The sequence below is a fragment of the Pan troglodytes genome, chromosome 2, assembly GCF_028858775.2.
Source record: "Pan troglodytes isolate AG18354 chromosome 2, NHGRI_mPanTro3-v2.0_pri, whole genome shotgun sequence".
In the NCBI taxonomy this organism is placed as follows: domain Eukaryota; kingdom Metazoa; phylum Chordata; class Mammalia; order Primates; family Hominidae; genus Pan; species Pan troglodytes.
The window spans coordinates 79,432,019-79,452,167 of NC_086015.1; the positions used below are offsets into that span (position 1 = coordinate 79,432,019).

Sequence of the window (20,149 nt, forward strand, 5' to 3'; positions counted from 1 at the left end):
GTTCAGGAGGCGGGACTCGGAGCAGAGCCCAGGAGACGGGTCTTAGGGCGGGGCTAAGGCCAGACCCAGAGAAGGGCTCAGGAGGCGGGGCCGGGGCGGGGCGTTGACTATGTCGTAGCACATGGCCAGGCGGTGCGCGGACTCTGGGAGGCGGAGCTTAGGACGCGCCGACGTAGGGAGGGGCCCAGGGTCCGGGAGGCGGGGCCGAGTCCGGGCTGCGGGCTGCGCTCAGGAGGCGGGCCCTGGGAGGCGGAGCTTGGGGGGAGCCGGTGTCGGGAGGGACCCAGGGACTGGGAGGCCGGACGGGGCTGGGCTCAGGGGCCGAGACTTAGCTAGGCTTGGGGCGGGGCCGAGACGGAGCGAGGGGTCTAGGGTGTGGGAAACGGGGAGGGGTTTGAGGAGGGGATCGGAATGTGGCTCAAGTTTGGGAGGCGTTACCTGCGGAGGGTTTGAGGCAGGCCCAGGAACGAGCCCACGGTCTGCCGACGCATGGCCAGGGGCGGGCCCCAGGATCCGGAGTTTCAGGAGGGGCCGAGTCCGGGTTTGGGGCCCGGGAGGCGGGGCCAGTTAGGGCGAGGGTCCCTGGGATCGTCGGGTCAGGCCTTGGGCTAACGGAGGCACTCTCGCAGTTCCTCCGCTTTCAGGAAGTTCTTTTTAGCAGGGGCCTTACGGGTGCGCGCTTCGGTCCTGGAGGACTTATCCTAGCCTCCTCTCCATCAGTGCCACCCGTCTGGGGACCGAAAGGAGGGAGCTTTCCCTCTGTCCCCCAGCCTTTGGACTGTCAACAAACAAGCCATTCATTCACCAAATACTTATTAAGCGTCTACCATGTGCCTGACAAGGGAGATGTAACGGGAGAAAAACTAGGTGTGGTCCAGGCCCTCCAGGGGCTGAGGGGCTCGTGGAAGAAGTGGACATTGAAGTACTTATCACACAAATGAGTATAAAAGTACAATAGCGATATCTGCCACGAAGGTGAGCAGACAGAGCTAGCGGGGCTTGCAGGAGGAGTTTTGATCTTGCAGGGACAGGAAGGAGGAGTTAGCTCCTGCGGGGTGGGATTGGGGGTGGTGGTGATATAGACTTGGGGACAGAGTGGAAAACAAAAATATAATTATTTTAGTTCAAAGTTATTGTGTCTTGAGTTGAAAGGCAGGGCAGTTAGCAACACAGTTCAGATTTCAGTACTGCCCCTGAAATCTGAACTGTGTTCAAAGTTTAAAACGTTTACCTTAGCAAATCCCTCATAAAACTCCATTTGGAAGAGTCCCGAGAGCTAATTTGTTAAGTATAATTGCAGAAGGTAGATGAGGAGACAGATAAAATCTTATTACCTCTTTCAGATGAGAGGCACTTGAGCCCTGCTCAGCTATGAGAATGAGGAGAATTAACTCTAATTGAATACACTTGTTCTCTTATAGCTGTTGTTCCCCACCAGAACCAAATGAGCGCAAGTTCTGACAAAGAAAAAAAAAGGGTTCATCTTTTATTCCCCCAAACACTTTCATTTAAATCGAGAGGGTGGGATGTGGTTATTGATGTGTTTTTAGACAGAATCAACGGTTTCTGGATCTGAGATGTTGCATATACCCTCTCAGTCCCTGTATCCTGAGATGGAGTCACCTGAGAATCCACAGCAAGTCCTAACCAGGGATGGGTCTGGGTGTTTATGGAAGGTTGGCTTCAGAACTGGGCCAGGGGCACTGCTTTGCTTTTGCTGTTTTGATCAGCTCTCTGCCTGCAGGAGACAAGGAAAACCAATGGGAACAGGTTAGTTATACTCATAAATCCTGGGCTTATTTTATTAACTCACTTAACAGCTATTAATTGTCTTTCCTCCAAGGAGCAAAAGGGCATGTATGGTCAATGCCATAGCAAGTAACTCTGTATTATGTTATACTAAAATATTAATAAATCTAGGTTGGTTCAGTCTTTCCTGATTCCATAGATTGGAAGCAGATTGAGGAAGGACGCTAGCGGACCACAGAGCTGAACAATTCACACAGAAGAAATCTTTTTTTCTTTTTTTTTGGAGACGGAGTTTTGCTCTCTTGTTGCCCAGGCTGGAGTGCAATGGCGCGATCTCGACTCACTGCAACCTCCACCTCCCAGGTTCAAGCGATTCTCCTGCCTCAGCCTCCAGAGTAGCTGGGATTACAGGTGTGAGCCACCATGCCGAGCCATTTTTGTATTTTTAGTAGAGACAGGGTTTGAACACGTTGGCCAGGCTGGTCTCAAATTCCTGACCTCAGGTGATCCACCTGTCTCTGCCTCCCAAAGTGCTGGGATTAAAGGCGTGAGCCACCGCACCTGGCCAGAAGAAATCTTTATCTTAGTGTGCAGTTTCTGGTGAGGGACAAATGTCATCTCTCTTGGATCTGAATCTGGAAGGATCAAGGCACTGAAGGGATTTTTTTGTTTCAGACAGTCTCCTTCTGTTGCCAGGCTGGAATGCAGTGGCACGATCTCAGCTCACTGCAACCTCTGCCTCCCGGGCTCAAGCAATTCTCCTGCCTCAGCCTCCCGAGTAGCTGGGACTACAGGCACGCGTCACCACGCCCAGCTAATTTTTGTATTTTTACTAGAGACAGAGTTTTACCATGTTGGCCAGGATGGTCTCAATCTCTTGACATCATGATCCATCTGCCTTGGCCTCCCAAAGGGTTGGGATTACAGGCGTGAGCCACCATGCCCAGCCTCACTGAAGGGATTTTTTTTAATGTCACGTGGCTCTCACAGGTGCGGTGTGTTCGGGGGCAAGTGAAGATTACGACTGATGCTTAAAAACAAACGTAAAGTTCCAGGTGGTGTTGCTATGGGGAGCAGCATTAGGACAATCTGAGTGGTTTCAGTTGCAAGAGTTTGCGTGTACATGCAAGAACTACAGTCAAGATTCAACTTCTGGCTTTGAGGGTCTCTTTAATAACAGTAACAACAACCTAAGGCAGTTTAACAGTATGGAATGGTTGCCTTTTAGAAGTTAAGCTATGGGCATGGAAGTTCAATCAGTACATTGAAATTTTTCCTTTATCTCTCCTATGGTTAATGGTTTCTGCAGAAAAGGACCAATTGATTTCTTTCTAAAATGTTGCTTCAGGCTGTAGAGACATTTATAGGTCATGTTTCAACTTACAGAAAATTTTTATAGTTCAAATATAAATTACGTTCAATGTGGACTTTGTAATAGGATTTAAGGTTAAGTAAAGTTTCCACTTTCCTTAGGCTGTTTGCAGTGCCCAGCAGGCCCCATGATATCGAGACGGAAGTTATGTTAAAGGAGGACATTTGTCAGGGATGGGCAGAATAAGGAATATGGGCAGCTCAGGCTAATGATACAATGATTGAGATGTAGAAAGAGGGCCAGGCATGGGATAACGCCTGTAATCCCAGTGCTTTGGGAGGCCAAGGCAAGAGGATCGCTTGAGTTCAGGAGACCAGACTAGTCAACAGAGTGAGACCTAATCTGTACCAAAAAAAAAAAAACAAAACACAAAAAAACAAAAAAATTAGTTGGGCATGATGATGTGCGCCTGTAGTCTCAGCCACTTGGAAGGCTGACGTCAGGGGATCCCTTGAGCCCAGCAGTTTGAGGCTGCAGTGAGCTATAATCACATAACTCTACTCCAGCCTGGGTGACAGGGTGAGGCCCTGACTCAAAAAAAAATTGAGTCAGGGAAAAAATTGGAAATCTTAATCCCCGGTACCCAGGAATGTGACCTTATTTGGAAATAGGGTCTTTCTAGATGTAATCAAGTAATGATGACTCATCCTGGATTGGAGGCTGCTGGTGAGGGGGCAGATGCAATGACTGGTGTCTTTATAAAAGAAGAGAATGAGGGCCGGGCATGGTGGCTCATGCCTGTAATCTCAGCACACTTTTGGAGGGTAAGGTGCGGGGGATCACTTGAAGTCAGGAGTTCGAGACCAGCCTGGCCAATAATAACAATAAAAAAGCCATTTTAGATTCCAATCCACTGAGAGAAAACTGTCTGTCCCTTAGTTAATGTCATGCTTATTGGATCCATGAAGTCTTTGAAAATTTAAACGACAAGGACACTGCTCTCTGTGGTGGTGGAGAGAATACCAAGGATTTAAAGGTCATTAAGAAAGAGAATGTAGAAAGCGTACCCATTGGAAACAGCAAGATGATGATAATCGTACTGACAGTAATAATAAGTTCAAATACATAGAGCTTACAATGTATCATGAATTGTTCTGAAGGCTTTATAAATATATGTTACCTCCTTTACCCTCATGGCAGCCCAGTAAAGGCGCCATTCCCCATTTTACAGCTGGGGAAACTGAGTTACAGAGCTTTTCTGCACTGAGTCATTAGGAGCAAATGCTAGATCAGGTAATTGAACCCAAGCAATCTGGTTCCAGAGCCAAATAAATGTATTTTTTATGGTATAAAAACATATACATACATTTTTAGGGGAAGGGTGGGGGTAGGATGGGATGAGGATTCTGGGTAATTGCTTGGTAAATGCCAAATACCTTTCTTGTCTGTCCCTCTTTTCAAATGATAAAGTAATGTCAATTGCAACACTTTTTTTTTTTTTTTTTGAGACAAGGTCTAGCTGGAGTACAGTGATGCACTAATAGCCCACTGCAGCCTCAAATTCCTGGGCTCAAGTGATCCACCCACATCAGCTTCCTAAGTAGTTGGGACTACAGACCCACACTACTGTGCCCAGCTAATTATTTTAATTTTTGCAGAGATGGAAGGTGGCGGTGGTGGGAGGATGTCTCTCTATGTTGCCCAGGCTGGTCTCAAACATTTGACCTCAAGTTAACCTCCTGCCTCAGCCCCACAAAGCTCTGGAATTATAGGTGTGAGCCACTGTGGCTAGCTACAATGCTATTTATTTATATTTTAGACCAACAGATATTCTAGCATATAAGAAATGTGATGTTGTCTGTACCTTGAAGAGTTGGTCTAATATTTGGCCTGGTGGATACAGAAATTGCCTGTCTGCTCCGCTCTGGTTGAAGAAACCAGTCCGACTGTCTCTGAGGCTATGGAGCAGTCCATCAAGAATGAAAGCCCTCTGCCAGGCACGTTGGCTCACACCTGTAATACCAGCACTTTGGGAGGCCGAGGCAGGTGGATCACTTGAAGTCAGGAGTTCGACACCAGCATGGCCAACATGGTGCAACCCTCTCTCTACAAAAAATAGAAAAATTAGCTGGGCCTGATGATGCGTGCCTGTAATCCCAGCTACTCAGGAGGCTGAGGCAGGAGAATCACTTGAACTTGGGAGGCAGAGGTTGCAGTGGGGAGCTGAGATCACACCACTGCATTCCAGCCTGGGCGACAGAGTGAGACTCTCTCAGGAAAAAAAAAAAAAAAAAATGAATGTCCTCATGATGGCCTCAAGCACATTTGTCCCTGAAGAGAGTCAAGGAAGGCCCACTTTACTCTGCACTGCAAAGCAGGCAGGTGGACAGGAATCTGAGAAGTGGATTCAGTGAGAGTCATTGACCCAAAGGATTTTCTGCCTAATGGTCGGTCCAGCAGAATATTAAACTGAGCACAGCATCCTGTTCCCTGAAACCATCTGGTTGGTCAGTGGGGAATGTTTTTGTCTCGTTAAATGTCCTCACGCTACTGTCAAGATATTCTGTTACAAAACGTCATAAACCAGGTTTACAAATAGGCCAGGTGACTGTGGAATTTCTCCTTGGCAAGGCCTTAGCTATGGGCGTGCGATTGGTGTGCAGTAATCACAGTGTTCCGGGCCACTTGAGGGATAAAATATGCCTTAGGTGATTAACTGTTGTATTTTAATGTGAATATTTCCACCAAAATTAAACAGTAACCCCATGAGCTTTCTCATACCTGTTACAATCTGGAGTTGCAACAAGCTGACATGAAGCAAGTTGCAAACATAATTATCGCATTTGGCTCCTATTCACAGCAAGGGTTCTTCAAACTGTACGTGGGGCAGTCTTCCCTCACATGAGGTTTATAGCATCATTTATTTAATTATTTATTTATTTTTTGAGACGGAGTTTCGCTCTGTCGCCCAGGCTGGAGTGCAATGGTGCGATCTTGGCTCACTGCAACCTCCACCCCCCGGGGTTCAAGCGATTCTCCTGTCTCAGCCTACCGAGTAGCTGTGATTATAGGCATCCGCCACCACACCTAGCTAATTTGTGTATTTTTAGTAGAGACGGGGTTTCACCATGTTGATCGGGCTGGTCTCAAACTCCTGACTTCAGGTGATCCACCCGCCTCAGCCTCCCAAAGTGTTGGGATTACTGGTTTGAGCCACAGCGCCCGGCTATAGCATCATTTAAACTTTGTTTCTCCCATGAATTGTTAGTTGGTAGTTAATAAAAAATAGACCACCTCATTTATGTCTCACAGTTAGCATTGGTTTTTGTGCTTTCTTTAGGCTTGTTTTTTAGTTGTTTTTAAAATTGTGAAACAGGGTCTTGTTCTGTTGCTGAGGCCAGAGTGCAGCGACACAGTCTTGGCTCACTGCAGCCTCAACCTCCTGGGCTCAAGCAATTCTCCCACTTTAGCCTCCTGAGTAGCTGGGACTACAAACACGAGCCACCACCGCTGGCTAATTTTTAATTTTTAATTTTTTTTTTTAAATGGAGTTTCGCTCTGTCGCCCAGCAGATTAGAGTGCAGTGGCATAATCTCAGCTCACTGTAACCTCCACCTCTCAGGTTCAAGCGATTCTTCTGCCTCAGCCTCGGCACTCACCACCATGCCTGGCTAATTTTTTAAAAATATTTTTAGTAGCGACAGGGTTTCACCATGTTGGCCAGCGTGGTCTTGAACTCCTGACCTCAAGTGATCCCCCTACCTCAGCCTCCCAAAGTGCTGGGATTACAGGCGTGAGCCACCACGCCAAGCCTAATTTTTAAATTTTTTGTAGAAACCAGGTATTTCCATGTTTTCTAGGCTGGGCTTGAACTCCTGGGCTCAAGTGATCCTCCTGCCTTGGCCTCTCAAAATGCTGGGATTACAGGCATGGCCCTTATGCCTGGCCCTTAAAGCTGCTTTTTAATAACAGCTTTATTGAAAGATAATTCATATACCATACAATTTACCCATTTAAAGTGTATCATTTGGCCGGGCATGGTGGCTCACACTTGTAATCCCAGCACTTTGGGAGGCTGATGTGGGAGGATAGCTTGAACCCAAGAGTTTGAGATGAGCCCGAGCAACATGGCAAAACCCTGTCTCGACCAAAAATACAAAAAAATTAGCTGGGCATGGTGGTGTGTGTCTGTAGTCCCAGCTACTCAGGAGGCTGAAGTGGGAGGATGGTTAGAGCCCGGGAGGTGAATGGTGCAGTGAGTTGAGATTACACCACTGCACTCCAGCCTGGGTAACAGAGCCAGACCCTGTCTCTAAATAAATAAATAAAATGTATAATTCAGTGGTTTTTAATATATTCAGAGTTTTGCAGCCATCATCACCATCAATTTTAGAAATTTTAATTACCCCAGAAGAAACCCTGTATCCATTAGCAGTCACCCCTTATTTCCCCCCAACTATCCCCACCCCTGGCTCCTGGCAACCATTAATCTACTTTCTGTTTCTTTGGATTTTCATATTCTGGGCATATATATATAAAATCATCTACTATTTTTCTGGCTTCTCTCACTTAGCCTGATGGTTTCAAGGTGTATCCAGGTTGTAGCATGAATCAGCCCTTCATTCCATATTTTGGCTGATTAATGTTCCATCGCATGAGGAGACTGTACTTGTTTGTCCATTCATCTGTTGTTGATAGGCATTTGTGTTGTTGCCACCTTTTGACAATTATGAATAATTTTGCTACGAGCATCTGTGTGTGTCTTTGTATGAACAGGCTTGCATATTTTTTGATATGGGCAAATGAGAACCAGCGGCGGGGGTCCTCTGTAGTGATTTTTTTGGTGATCTTTGTGTACTCTGTATAATGATCAGCCACTCAGGCTTGGGGGCAGCACTTAACCTTACATTTCTTTCTTTTTTTTTAAGATAGGGCCTCTCTCTCTGCCACCCAGACCAGAGTGCAGTTGACGCAGGGCAGAGGAGCCCCGAAGTGGAGCATAGTGTGTCCGGAACTGGTGGGTTCTTGGTCTCACTGACTTCAAGAATGAAGCCACGGACCCAGGAGGTGAGTGTCACAGTTCTTAAAGGCGGCGTGTCCGGAGTTTGTTCCTTCTGATGCTCGGATGTGTCAGAGTTTCTTCCTTCTGATGGGTTTGCGGTCTCGCTGGCTTCAGGAGTGAAGCTGCAGACCTTCAAAGTGAGTGTTACAGCTCTTAAGGCGGCACGTCTGGAGTTGTTTGTTCCTCCTTTTGGGTTCATAGTCTCACTGGCTTCAGGAGTGAAGCTGCAGACCTTCGAGGTGAGTGTTACAGCTCATAAAGGCAATGTGGACCCAAAGAGTGAGCAGCAGCAAGATTTATTGCAAAGAGCAAAAGAACAAAGCTTCCACAGTGTGGAAAGGGACCCCAGTGGGTTGCCTCTGCTGGCTGGGGCAGCCTGCTTTTATTCCCGTATCTGGCCCCACCCACATCCTGCTGATTGGTCCATTTTACAGAGAGCCGATTGGTCTGTTTTACAGAGAGCTGATTGGTCTGTTTTGACAGGGTGCTGATTGGTGCATTTACAATCCCTGAGCTAGATACAAAAGTTCTCCAAGTCCCTACTAGATTAGCTAGACACAGAGTGTCGATTGGTGCATTCAAAAACCCTGAGCTGGACACAGGGTGCTGATTGGTGTGTTTACAAACCTTGAGCTAGATACAGAGTGCCGATTGGTGTATTTACAATCCCTTAGCTAGACATCAAGGTTCTCAAAGTCCCCACCAGACTCTGTAGCCCAGCTGGCTTCACCAAGCAGATCCCACACAGGGGCTGCAGGTGGAGCTGCCTGCCAGTCCTGTGCCCTGTGCTGGCACCCCTCAGCCCTTGGGTGATCGATGGGACTGGGTGCCCTGGAGCAGGGGGCGGTGCTCATTGGGGAGGCTTGGCTCTCATCGGGGAGGCTCAGGCCGCGCAGGAGCCCATGGAGGGTTGGGGGGAGGCTCAGGCGTGGCGGGCTGCATGCCCTGAGCCCTGACCTGCAGGGAAGAAGCTAAGGCCCTGTGAGAAATTGAGCAAAGCAGCTGCTGGCCCAGGTGCTAAGCCCCTCACTGCCTGGGTCCAGCGGGGCTGGCGGGCCACTCTGAGTGCGGGGCCCAGTGAGCCCATGCCCACCCAGAACTCGCGCTGGCCCGCAAGCACCATACCCAGCCCTGGTTCCTGCCTGTGCCTCTCCCTCTACACCTCCCTGCAAGCTGAGAGAGCCGGCTTCAGCCTCGGCCAGCCCAGGAAGGGGCTCCCACAGTGCAGCGGCAGGCTGAAGGGCTCCTCAAGTGCCGCCAAAGTGGGAGCCCAGACAGAGGAGGCACCAAGAGTGAGCTCGAGGGCTGCCAACATGCTGTCACCTCTCAATAGCACGTGAGGGTTCTTGTCTTTACCCAGGAAAGAATTCAAGGGCAAGCCAGAGGTATAGAGGAAAACAGCTTTATTGAAGAGGCAGCATTACAGCCCTGTGACTGCTCCTGTAGGGCAGGGTTACCCTGGAGGCAAAGAGTAGCGGCAGAGAGTTTGCAATCACATTTATACCCACTTTTAATTGCATGCAGATTAAAGGGCAGTTTATGCAGGAATTTCTAGAAAATGGATAGTAACTTTTGAGTCATTGGGTCATTGCCACGGAAAGGGGCAGTAACTCCCGGGTGTTGCCTTGGCAATCAATAGTAAACTCACATGGCACACGGGTGGGCATGTCTGATGGAAAGCTGCTTCTGCCCCAGCCCTGTTTTAGCTAGTCCTCAATTTGGTCTGGTGTCCAAGCCCTGCCTATGGAGTCAAGTCCTGCCTCCTATCTCACAGTGGCGTGATCATGGCTGACTGCAGCCTCAACAATCCCGGGCTCAAGCAATTCTCCCACCTCAGCCTCCTGAGTTGCTGGGACCACAGGCACGTGCCACTACGCCCAGCTACATTTTTTGCATTTTTTGTAGAGATGGTGTTTCACTGTGTTGCCTAGGCTGGTCTCAAACTCCTGGGCTCAAGAAATATACCTATGTTAGCCTTCTAAAGTGCTGGGATTACAGGTGTGAGCCACTGCACCCAGTCCAACCTTACATTTTTAATCTCAAGTCACTTCTCTCTAGGTTTTGATTTCTTCTTTAAAATAGTAGAACTAAGAGCATCTATTTTACAGGGTTGTTGGGAAGACAAAAATGAAAGAACTGCTATTCAATGTTTAGTGAAGCGCTATGCACAATTTTGAATAATGAAGTTGGTGTTTATTTTTTATTATTGGTTTATTTATTTTTTAGAGATGGGGTCTTGTCTGTTACTCAAGCTGGAGTGCAGTAGTGCAGTCACAGCTTTGTGCAGCCTTGACCTCCTGGGCTCAAGAAATCCTGCCACCTCAGCCTCCTGAGTAGCTGGGACTACAGGCATGCATCGCCATGTCTGGCTATTTATTTATTTGTTTGTTTTTTGTAGAGATAGGGGTCTCCCTATGTTGCCCAGGCTGGTCTGGAACTCCTGGCCTTAAGCAATCCTCCTGTCTTGGCCTCCCAAAACACTGAGATTACAGGTGTGAACCACCATGGCCAGCCTTATTTTTATTTTTAAATGAGCCTTGTCAAGTTGAATTGGTCATTAATATTGTATAACGGTAATTTGGGGCAGCACTGGTTGGGCGGGGGGTGGGGAACATTTAGGACCCTGTGGGCTACAACTTGTAGTGTGTGCACTTATTTTATTTTGTTTTGTTTTGTTTTATTAATTATATTATATTATATTATATTATATTATATTATATTAATTTTTTTGAGACAGGGTCTCACTCTGTTGCCCAGACTGGAGTTCAGTAGAAAGATCTTGGCTCACTGCAACCTCTGCCTCCCAGGTTCAAGCAATTCTCCTGCCTCAGCCTCCAGAGTAGCTGGAAATACAGATGCGCACCACCACGCCCAGCTAATTTTTATATTTTTAGTAGAGATGGGGTTTCACCATGTTGGCCAGGCTGGTCTCAAACTACTGACCTCAGGTGATACACCTGCCTCAGCCTCCCAAAGTGCTGGGATTATAGGCGTGAGCCACCATGCCTGGTTGTGCTCTTATGTTTGATTTTTGCAGAACCACCCTTCCCTAATGGTTATCTCCTAGATCCAAGGTGACGTTATTCATTTTAGAATGAAACTTACCCCATTGATACTGTAACCAGAGTTGCCATACATCATGATTGGCAGAACCCGGTCATGTTTAGCGAGATGGAAGTGTTCTGAAAACTCCTCCTTCTTGTAGAGGTGGAGGTGAGGGTACGCATTCTTCAGTGCCTGGTAAAGGGCTTCCTCTTGCCCCAATTTGGGCAGGGGCACCCCAAATCCACCGTAGCCCACAATATCAAACTTGACCAAGTCCCTGAACTTGATGTAGTTGGACAAGGGATCTTGTTGACATTGGGTCTCTTCTTCATGGTGGTCATCTCATGGTCTCATGTGATGATGACGCTGAGGTGCTCTGCAGGCTGTGCTTCTCAGTGGCTCCCACCAGATACCCGATGGTCCTGTCGATTTGCTGAATCATCAACTTCCTGTTCTCTGCCTCTGGCCCGAATCGATGTCCCACGTTATCTGGCTCTCTGTTGCACAGAGTCACAAAGTCAAAGTCTTCCTTGGTGAACCAGTTCATGACGGTATCGATGTTCTCCCTCCGCTCTGTCTCGTTGCTGTTTGGTTGAGTGTAGGACTCCACCAGGGACCGCTTGACAGCCTCACCCTCGTATTTAGAACCTCCACTGTTATAGTGGAATGATGCCGCTTTGTTCCCCTGCAAGAACAAGAAGAAAATTCCATCAGGGCCATTTCTCATACCTTTCTCACAATCATCAAAGCTCGAGTTGTCTACATCTGTGCCCCACTACAAAGGCATAGGAAATATGTGGTCTTTGGAGTCAGACAGGGTGGAGTTAGATTCCGGGCTTCCCCAGGGCCTCATAGCATCTACAACACTGTTAGTTACAAGATGTGCTATTATTTTATGGGCTACTAAGCAGAAAAATGCTGCCAACGAGACCGTGACTTACCAGTGATTGGAAGGTGTATTCCAACTTCAGAGATGGCAAAATGAAAAATAATTCCTTAGAATAGAGGGAGACGGTAATTTCTGTGTTGTTGGTGGTGAATTTGTGCGTGTGTGTTTTATATATATATATACACACACATATACGTATATATGTGTATATATAGACATACCTATATACATATACATATATATGTGTATATATAGTGCTGCAGTGGTACAATCATAGCTCGTTGCACCCTTGAACTCCTGGGTTTAAGCGATTCTCCCACCTCAGCCTCTTGAGTAGCTGGGGCCACAGGCATGTACCACCATACCTATATATATATATATTTTTTGAGACACGGTGTCACTCTCTCACCTAGGCTGGAGTGTAGTGGCATGATCTCAGCTCACTGCAACTTCTGACTCCTGGGTTCAAGCAATTCTCCTGCCTCAGTCTCCCAAGTAGCTGGGATTATAGACACGTGCCACTATGCCCAGCTAAGTTTTGTATTTTTAGTTGAGATAGAGTTTTGTCGTGTTGGCCAAGCTGGTTTCGAACCCCTGGGCTGAAGTGATCCACCTGCCTTGGCCTCCCAAAGTGCTGGGATTACATGTGGGAGCCACCGCGCCTAGCCCTAATTTTTTTTTTTTTTTTTTTTTTTTTTTTTTTTTTTTTTTTGTAGAGATGAGGTCTCGCTAATTTGCCCAGGCTGGTCCTGAACTCCTGGGTTCAAGTAATTCTCCTGCCTCAGCCTCTCAAAGTGCTGGGATTACAGGCGTGAGACACCATGCCAGGCTGGTGGTGAGTTTTAAAATTTTCCAGTGTCTCAGTGTTTCTACCTGTAGAATGCCAAAAAGTAGATGACATCTTTGCGAGGATTAAGCCGACTAGCTTTTTTTAATTTTTTTTTGAGACAGAATTTCTCTCTTGTCACCCAGGCTGGAGTGCAATGGCGTGATCTTGGCTCACTGCAACCTCTGCCTCCTGGATTCAAGTGATTCTCCTCTCTCAGCCTCCAAGTAGCTGGGATTACAAAGCCAGCTAGCTTTAAGATACAGTGTTAGGCATCACATTTTGGCACGGAGCAGGCACTCTTTTCTTTGCCCTCAGGTGGGACTAAGCCACCACAAGCCTTCCCTGGTGTGTGCAGTGGGTGATGAATGCTTGCCTGCTCAGCACCCACTACATGGTGGGCTGGGTCACATTACTCTGACTCCCCCTTGAGCTTCAGTCCGTGCCTGGTTCAAGATGTATTGACTCAACTCGAGGATCCAGAGGTGGGATGTGGCTCTGGCCTGGCCAGAGGACCGAAGATGCTGCATGCCATGGCTACAGCAACTGGTTCAGCTTTGGGCTCATATCCTTGTCAGAGCCAATGAGATGTAATCTTGGGATATCTGCTGGGCTGTTGGGAAGGGGACAGGCTGCCCTGCTCATCCCCATTCCTGATGCTTAGGGATCTGAGAAAATCACTTTTAAAATTTGGGTGTTTGGAAGACGGGGAGACTGATGTCTCCTTCTCTCTATAGACATCTGATCAGCTACAGAGCTTGACTGACCTACCCAGAGACAGAATGATATGGTGGTTAAAAGTGTGCCCTGGGCCGAGATCTTGCCACTGCACTCCAGCCTGGGTGACAGAGTGAGACTCCGTCTCAAAAGAAAAAAAAAAAAGTGTGCTCTGGGCTGGGCGTGGGAGCTTATGACTGTAATCCCAGCACTTTGGGAGGCTGAGGCAGGAGGATCCCTTGAAGTCAGGAGTTTGGGATCAGACCCTATCTCTAGAAAAATGTTTTAAAAATTAGCTGGGTTGGTGGTGAATGCCTGTAGTCCCAGCCACTCAGGAGGCTGAGGCGGGAAGATTGCTGGAGCCTGGGAGTTCAAGGCTGCAGTGAGCCATGATCAGGCCACTGCACTCCAGTTTGAGGGACAGATAGAGACCCCATCTCCCTAAAGCACAAAAAAGTATGCTCTGGTGCCGCACTGCCTGGTTAGATCCTTTGTCCACCACTTAGATGCATGTTATATAAATGCTCTCCTCAGTTTCCTCATCTGTAACTTGGGGATGATAATGCTGCCCCATTAAGTGGTTATGGGGACTAAATGCATGTGGGCACATTGGTAAGTATTCAACAAGCTTGATTTTTCCTGGAGAGGGAGAAAGAGCATACAGTGAAGTGGCATGGTCAGGTGCATTGGGGCAAGAATTATTTCCTCTGGCTTCTGCCTCCTGGGAGGTACTAAGGATGGATCTGAAATGTGTCTGCAGACCCCAGAGTTGGGGACTGCAGAGGGAAATTGAGATCAGGGACCCCAGTCTGGCAGAAATGGGTGCAGCATGGGGCATTGGGTTCCTTCCATCAGAGGCATGGGGTGTGTTGGAGACAGTCATGAGATGTGGCTGAATCTTGCAAGGGAGCTGCAGTCCTAGGGTTGCTGCTTGAGACAATGACCACTGTCAGTGGAACCTGGTGACCTTCACCCTTCTGTGTCAGGCTGCAGACAGCAAGAGATGGCAGGAGATTACACCCAACAGGAAAAGGGCCATTGCTATCCCACAGGTTGCCATAGGAGGAGATGACATCTCTTCCCTCTCCTCCTCCAGCAGTGTCAGCTGGGGAAGAGGTGGGTGGGGGTGCACAAAAGAGTAGACCACAGACCATGCTCCTTCTCCTCCAGTCTGCTGGGGCCCCAAGAGAGTCTGCAGCCCTTGGCCAGGGACCAGCTGATACAGGAGAACAAAAGATCTCAGTCTGGGATAACATGGTGGTGCAGCTGATCCTCTGGAACTCCCTGTGAGATCAGACTGGAGCCAGTCTCCAACTGAGACCACATCTCACTTAGCTCCTTCCCTGCCATATCCTGTTTTCCTTACTCCTATCTACTGAGAGTCCTGAATGAATTACATGCACTCAATCCCTGCCTCAGGCTCTGCTTTTAGGGAACTTGACCTAAGACAGATATCTTAGTACTAAATACTTTGCAAGGCCTCAGAAGCTCTGCTATTCACAGGCAGGTGAGATATTACCTTCCCTACCACCTGGCAGTCATAGTCTATGATGTGATTCAGCTTTGTGGAAGTGCTTCTGTAAAGAACTTCCCCTAACTTAAGATGATCTTAATTTGCTTACTTGTTTACTGTCCATTTAGCTGCTCTAAAATGTGAGCTCCAAATCAGGGGCCATGTCTGGTTGGTTACCCATTTCCTGGGACCTAGAATGGGCCTAGCTCAGAGCATGTGCTCACTATTGATGGAATGCATGTTGAAAGAATGCATGAATCTCATCTCCTTTTGTGGGTGAAAAACTCATCCTATTCTCACTCCTGATTAACTTTCCTTTTTTTTTTTTTTTTTTTTTTTTCAAAACGGAGCCATGATCTGTCACCCAGGCTGGAGTGCAATGGTGCGATCTCGTCTCGCTGCAACCTCTGCCTTCTGGATTAAAGCAATTCTCCTGCCTCAGCCTCCCGGGTAGCTGGGATTACAGTTGCATGCCACCACGCCAGGCTAATTTTTTGTATTTTTAATAGAGACAGGGTTTCACCGTGTTGGCCAGGCTTGTCTTGAACTCCTGACCTCGTGATCTGCCTGCTTTGGCCTCCCAAATTCCTGGGATTACAGGCATGAGCCACCGTACCCAGCCACTCTTGATTAACTTAATGGAAATATTTACAGAGATTCTTTCTCTTCTGGGTTCTAGAGTCTTATCTGTAACCTCTGCAGGTAATACATTTTCCTTCCTGATAAAATTATTTCTATGGTTGCTTTTACTTGCAAATCCTCTAATACTTATTTATTCCATTTCTGATTGGCATTAGACATAATTCTCAATTTTTAGTGACAGCACTTTTGTTAACTTACATATCAATCGACTTTGCCTTGAAATGTGACATTGACTAGAAGGATGAAACTTCTAACATGCTGTAGAACATAGTTTCACTGGCTAACTTATTATTTAGAAGAAGCTAATATTGCCATTATGAGGGACTTAGGTGGCTCTGAAGAACCAGTTGTATTTCTGATGTTTGCAATGTTAAATCACAGATATTGCCAATGTGAAATAGTTTCCTTATGCTGTGTTCTCAATACACCTTTTCCAAAGATATCCCAAGCTGTAGTCTTAGGAAACTGTGATTTTTCTTATTTGGTCTCATAGAAATTTGGGGAGATATGCGGGATCTCCATAAAATGAGCTCCAGAAAGACACGTGTGTACATGCACACACACTCACACACACACTCACACATGTACCACACCACACTTGACTCTGTTTATTTGGGACCCACGATTATCAGAAGTGCTATTTTCAACAAACACTTCTGAGAAATAATCTGAACACTTAATTGGATGCAAAAGAGTGAGTATTTACTATTCTACCCTTTAATTAGCATAATCAGTGTTTCCAGCAGCAAAAGCAATTGGAAAATCGCTAGTTTTATTAGGTTCATTATTCTCCCTTATCGTAGTGTGGCATCAGCATGGCTATTATTCTTAAATTGCCTCTTTAAAACAAGGGCTGGTGCTTCTTACAGGCAATTACTAACTCTTGGGTTTTGTAGAGAGCCCAAAACTCTTTAGACCCTATAATTCAAGGAAAGGCTCCACTTTGGTTTTGCATTTTGTCTGGTGTCTTTGGCTGACAGAATTTATGTCACAAGGTGCACATGTTTCGGGGAGGCTCATGGACAGCCCATCGTGCTTGTGCTTTGGTAGGAAGTACGTGCCATTAAGGGGAAGGAGTTAGTTACTGATTCTAGGGAACAATTGGGTAGAAAGAGATGGACTCCCTGTGTTTGAAATTCAAAACTCAAGCTTGGCTCTAAGTGTTTCCTTGCTTTGCTTTGCTCCAGGGGAGTCACTGAGCAGAAGGAAGTGAGTTGCCTGAGATTCTTCAAAGCCCCAGCCCTTTTGGAGGTTACATTGTTATTCTCAGAGCCTTTATGATGCATAATAAAGACCTAGCTTGGACCAATATTAGGATGAGTTATCTTGCTATTAACATTCTTTTAGGTAGAAGTTGCTGGTCCCATCTTGCTCACAATCCTCCAAAGTTTGAAAGTTATTTTCCAGGAGACTTGGCTTGCACTGAGAGCTGCCCTCCCACCCTCTCTCCAAATTTCCACTTCGGGGTAGCCTAACAAGGTGCTGTCACAGACCCTTGTCAGCCACGATGACCCCACCCAGACCATCCCTCTGCTGTTTCACTCTTTGATACTCTCTGGAGCTCTCTGGGGAGGGGTGAGACCTGCCGTCTTCTTTGTACGGTTTGCCCAGGTCTTACGGTCATGGCTGGCTGCTTCTCTCTGAGAACTGGGACTCCTGAACTTGGTGAAATACCTCAGCCATCGATCATGTTGAATTATTGGGGACACTCATTTAAAATCCGAGCCTGTTCCAGATAGACTCTCTCTCTTTCTGCCCTGACCGTGAGAGAAGCCCTGCTGGATGGTGGAGATGCTAGTGGGCTGTGAGCAAGGGATGCAAAGGCTGCCGGGAATCCCATCTTTCCAGCATCATCTGCTAAAGCACATTAGTTCCTGGGTATCTGGATGGGTTCTAGCAGCATTACTGTCATTGAAGGAAAAATGATAGCCATATTAAAGGTTAATGCAGCAATCTCCAAATAGGCTGCCTCGAAGGGACGCAGGACAAGGGTAGGTTTTCCTTGTGATGGACAGGAGGCAGGCGGCCCTCCCACGGCCCTGCCTGGCAATGCAGGTGTGTCCCCAAAAGACACTGGGGGCCAGCTGGAGTGCTATGCCGAGGCGGGCTGACCTGGGCCGTGGGTTCGCTGATTGCAGCGGTTTCCTGCCAGCTCCTTGGAGAGCTGGCAGATGGCCCAGCCCCACAGCAGGATCCGCGAATGGCAGAGCGAGATACAACAATTTGATATCCACTTGCCAGAGGAGCCCGGTGTCGTCAGTCGCCTGGCTCTGTGCCCAACTTCTTTTTGCATAAACACTTATGAATTCAGCCAAGAGGAAAAGCACTCTGATTATTAATTGAGCAGAAGGAAACAAAGTTCTGCAGATAAACACCAATGAGACAAAAAACCACGAATAAGAAAAATGACAGAGAAGAAGAACCTTCCCAGAAGCCTCCTGCCAGTGAACGGCCACCATAGCAAGAGCATGGAGGCCCTGGGTTTTGAACTATGAGATAAGGAAGATGATGAAAACCTCCCTAGCAGCCAGGCAAGCACAAGATTCCTGTGAAATCCAGGTCTAAGTGTTTTGACTACAGAAGTAATATTATGTCATAGGTGAGAGCTGTGAGTTGCTGAACCCAAAGTGAGTTCAAATCCAAGTTCTGCCTCCTGCAACCTTTGTGACTTTGAGAAGTTCCAACACCACTTTGTGCCTCAGTTTTCTCATCTGTTAAATGGGCATAATCACAGCTCTTGCCTCAGAGTTGTTGTAAATTAATACATGTAAAGCACTGAAATCAGCCTGGTATACACTAAGTGTTATGAACGTTATTTTCTTGGAAGGACAGAACTTATTTTCATGGTCTAAGCCAGAAAATCTAAAAAATGTGAGAGAAGAGGAAAGAATCTAGAGTGTCACCATGAGGAGGAAAAGTCAACTTGAAGCAGGACAGGGTCATTGACAATTTCCTGTGATTCTACAGCTGCCTTGTAAACTATGGTAGCTCCTAGCCACTTGTCGTTTAGATTTTGTGCTTTAGAAATGAATTAAGGCCGGACATGGTGGCTCACACCTGTAATCCCAGCACTTTGGGAGGCCAAGGTGGGCAGATCACCTGAGGTCAGGAGTTCAAGATCAGCCTGGCCAACATGGTGAAATCCTGTCTCTACAAAAATACAAAAATTAGCCGGGCATGATGGTGGGTTCCTGTAATCCTAGGTACTCAGGAGGCTGAGGCAGGAGAATTGCTTGAACCTGGGAGATGGAGGTTGCAGTGAGACAAGGTTGTGCCACTGCACTCCAGCCTGGGGAATAGAGTGAGATTCTGTCTCAAAAAAAAAAAAAAAAAAAAAAATTAGTTAAAATAAGAGAAAATTGAAAATTCAGCTCTTCATTCTCACCAGCCACATTTCAAGGGCTCAACAGCCCATGTGGGTGGCTAGCAGCTCCCATATTGGACAGTGCAGAGTAGAGCAAGTCTGCCATTGCAGAATGTTTGATTGGACCATGACCGAATAGTCTAATGCAGTGGTCCCCAATTTTTTTTAGCACCAAGGACCAGTTTCCATGGATTTGTGGGGGGAAGTTTCGGGATGATTCAAGTGCATTAAATTTATTGTGTACTTTATTTCTATTGTTATGAACATTATAATATATAATGAAATCATTATACAACTCACCATAATGTAGAATCAGTGGGAGCCCTGAGCTTGTTTTCCTGCAACTAGATAATCCCATCTCAGGGTGGTGGGAGACAGTGACAGATCATCAGGCATTAGATTCTCATAAGGAGCACACAACCTGGATCCCTTCCACATGCAGTTCACAATAGGGTTGTTGCTCCTATGAGAATCTAATGCCACTGCTGATCTGATAGGAGACAGAGCTCAGCCAGGGGGATCAGCTGTAAATACAGATGAAGATTCACTCGCTAGCCTGCTGCTCACCTCCTTCTGTGCATCCCAGTTCCTAACAGGCCACAGACCACTACTGGTCCGTGGTCTGGGGACTAGGGACCTCTGGTCTATTGGATAACACTGGCTTGGAGCATACTGATCAGCCAAAGAAGCACTGAGATGATTTGGCCTCCATTAGTAAGAATGATGGACTTTTTTTTTTTTTTTTTTTTTTTTCGAGTCAGAGTTTCACTCTTGTTGCCCAGGCTGGAGTGCAGTGGCACCATCTCGGCTCACTGCAACCTCTGCCTCCCAGGTTCAAGTGATTCTCATGCCTCAGCCTCCCAAGTAGCTGGAATTACAGGTGCCTGCCACCATGCCTGGCTAATTTTTGTATTTTTAGTAGAGTCGGGGTTTTGCCATGTTGACCAGGCTGGTCTTGAATTCCTGACCTCAAGTGATCCGCCTGCCTTGGTCTCCTGAAGTGCTGGGATTACAGGCGTGAGACACCGCA

The 20,149-nt window shown here is 47.1% G+C and overlaps 1 long non-coding RNA gene across 1 annotated transcript; it reads left to right on the forward strand.

Annotated features, from left to right (window-relative positions):
• The first annotated feature begins 56 nt into the window (after nucleotides 1-56).
• LOC134809573 (uncharacterized) lies at nucleotides 57-19,857 on the forward strand. Its single transcript, XR_010155647.1, has 4 exons — nucleotides 57-975; nucleotides 1,599-1,770; nucleotides 7,990-8,128; nucleotides 12,774-19,857. It is a non-coding gene; the product is annotated as an uncharacterized LOC134809573 (long non-coding RNA).
• The last annotated feature ends 292 nt before the right edge of the window (nucleotides 19,858-20,149 follow it).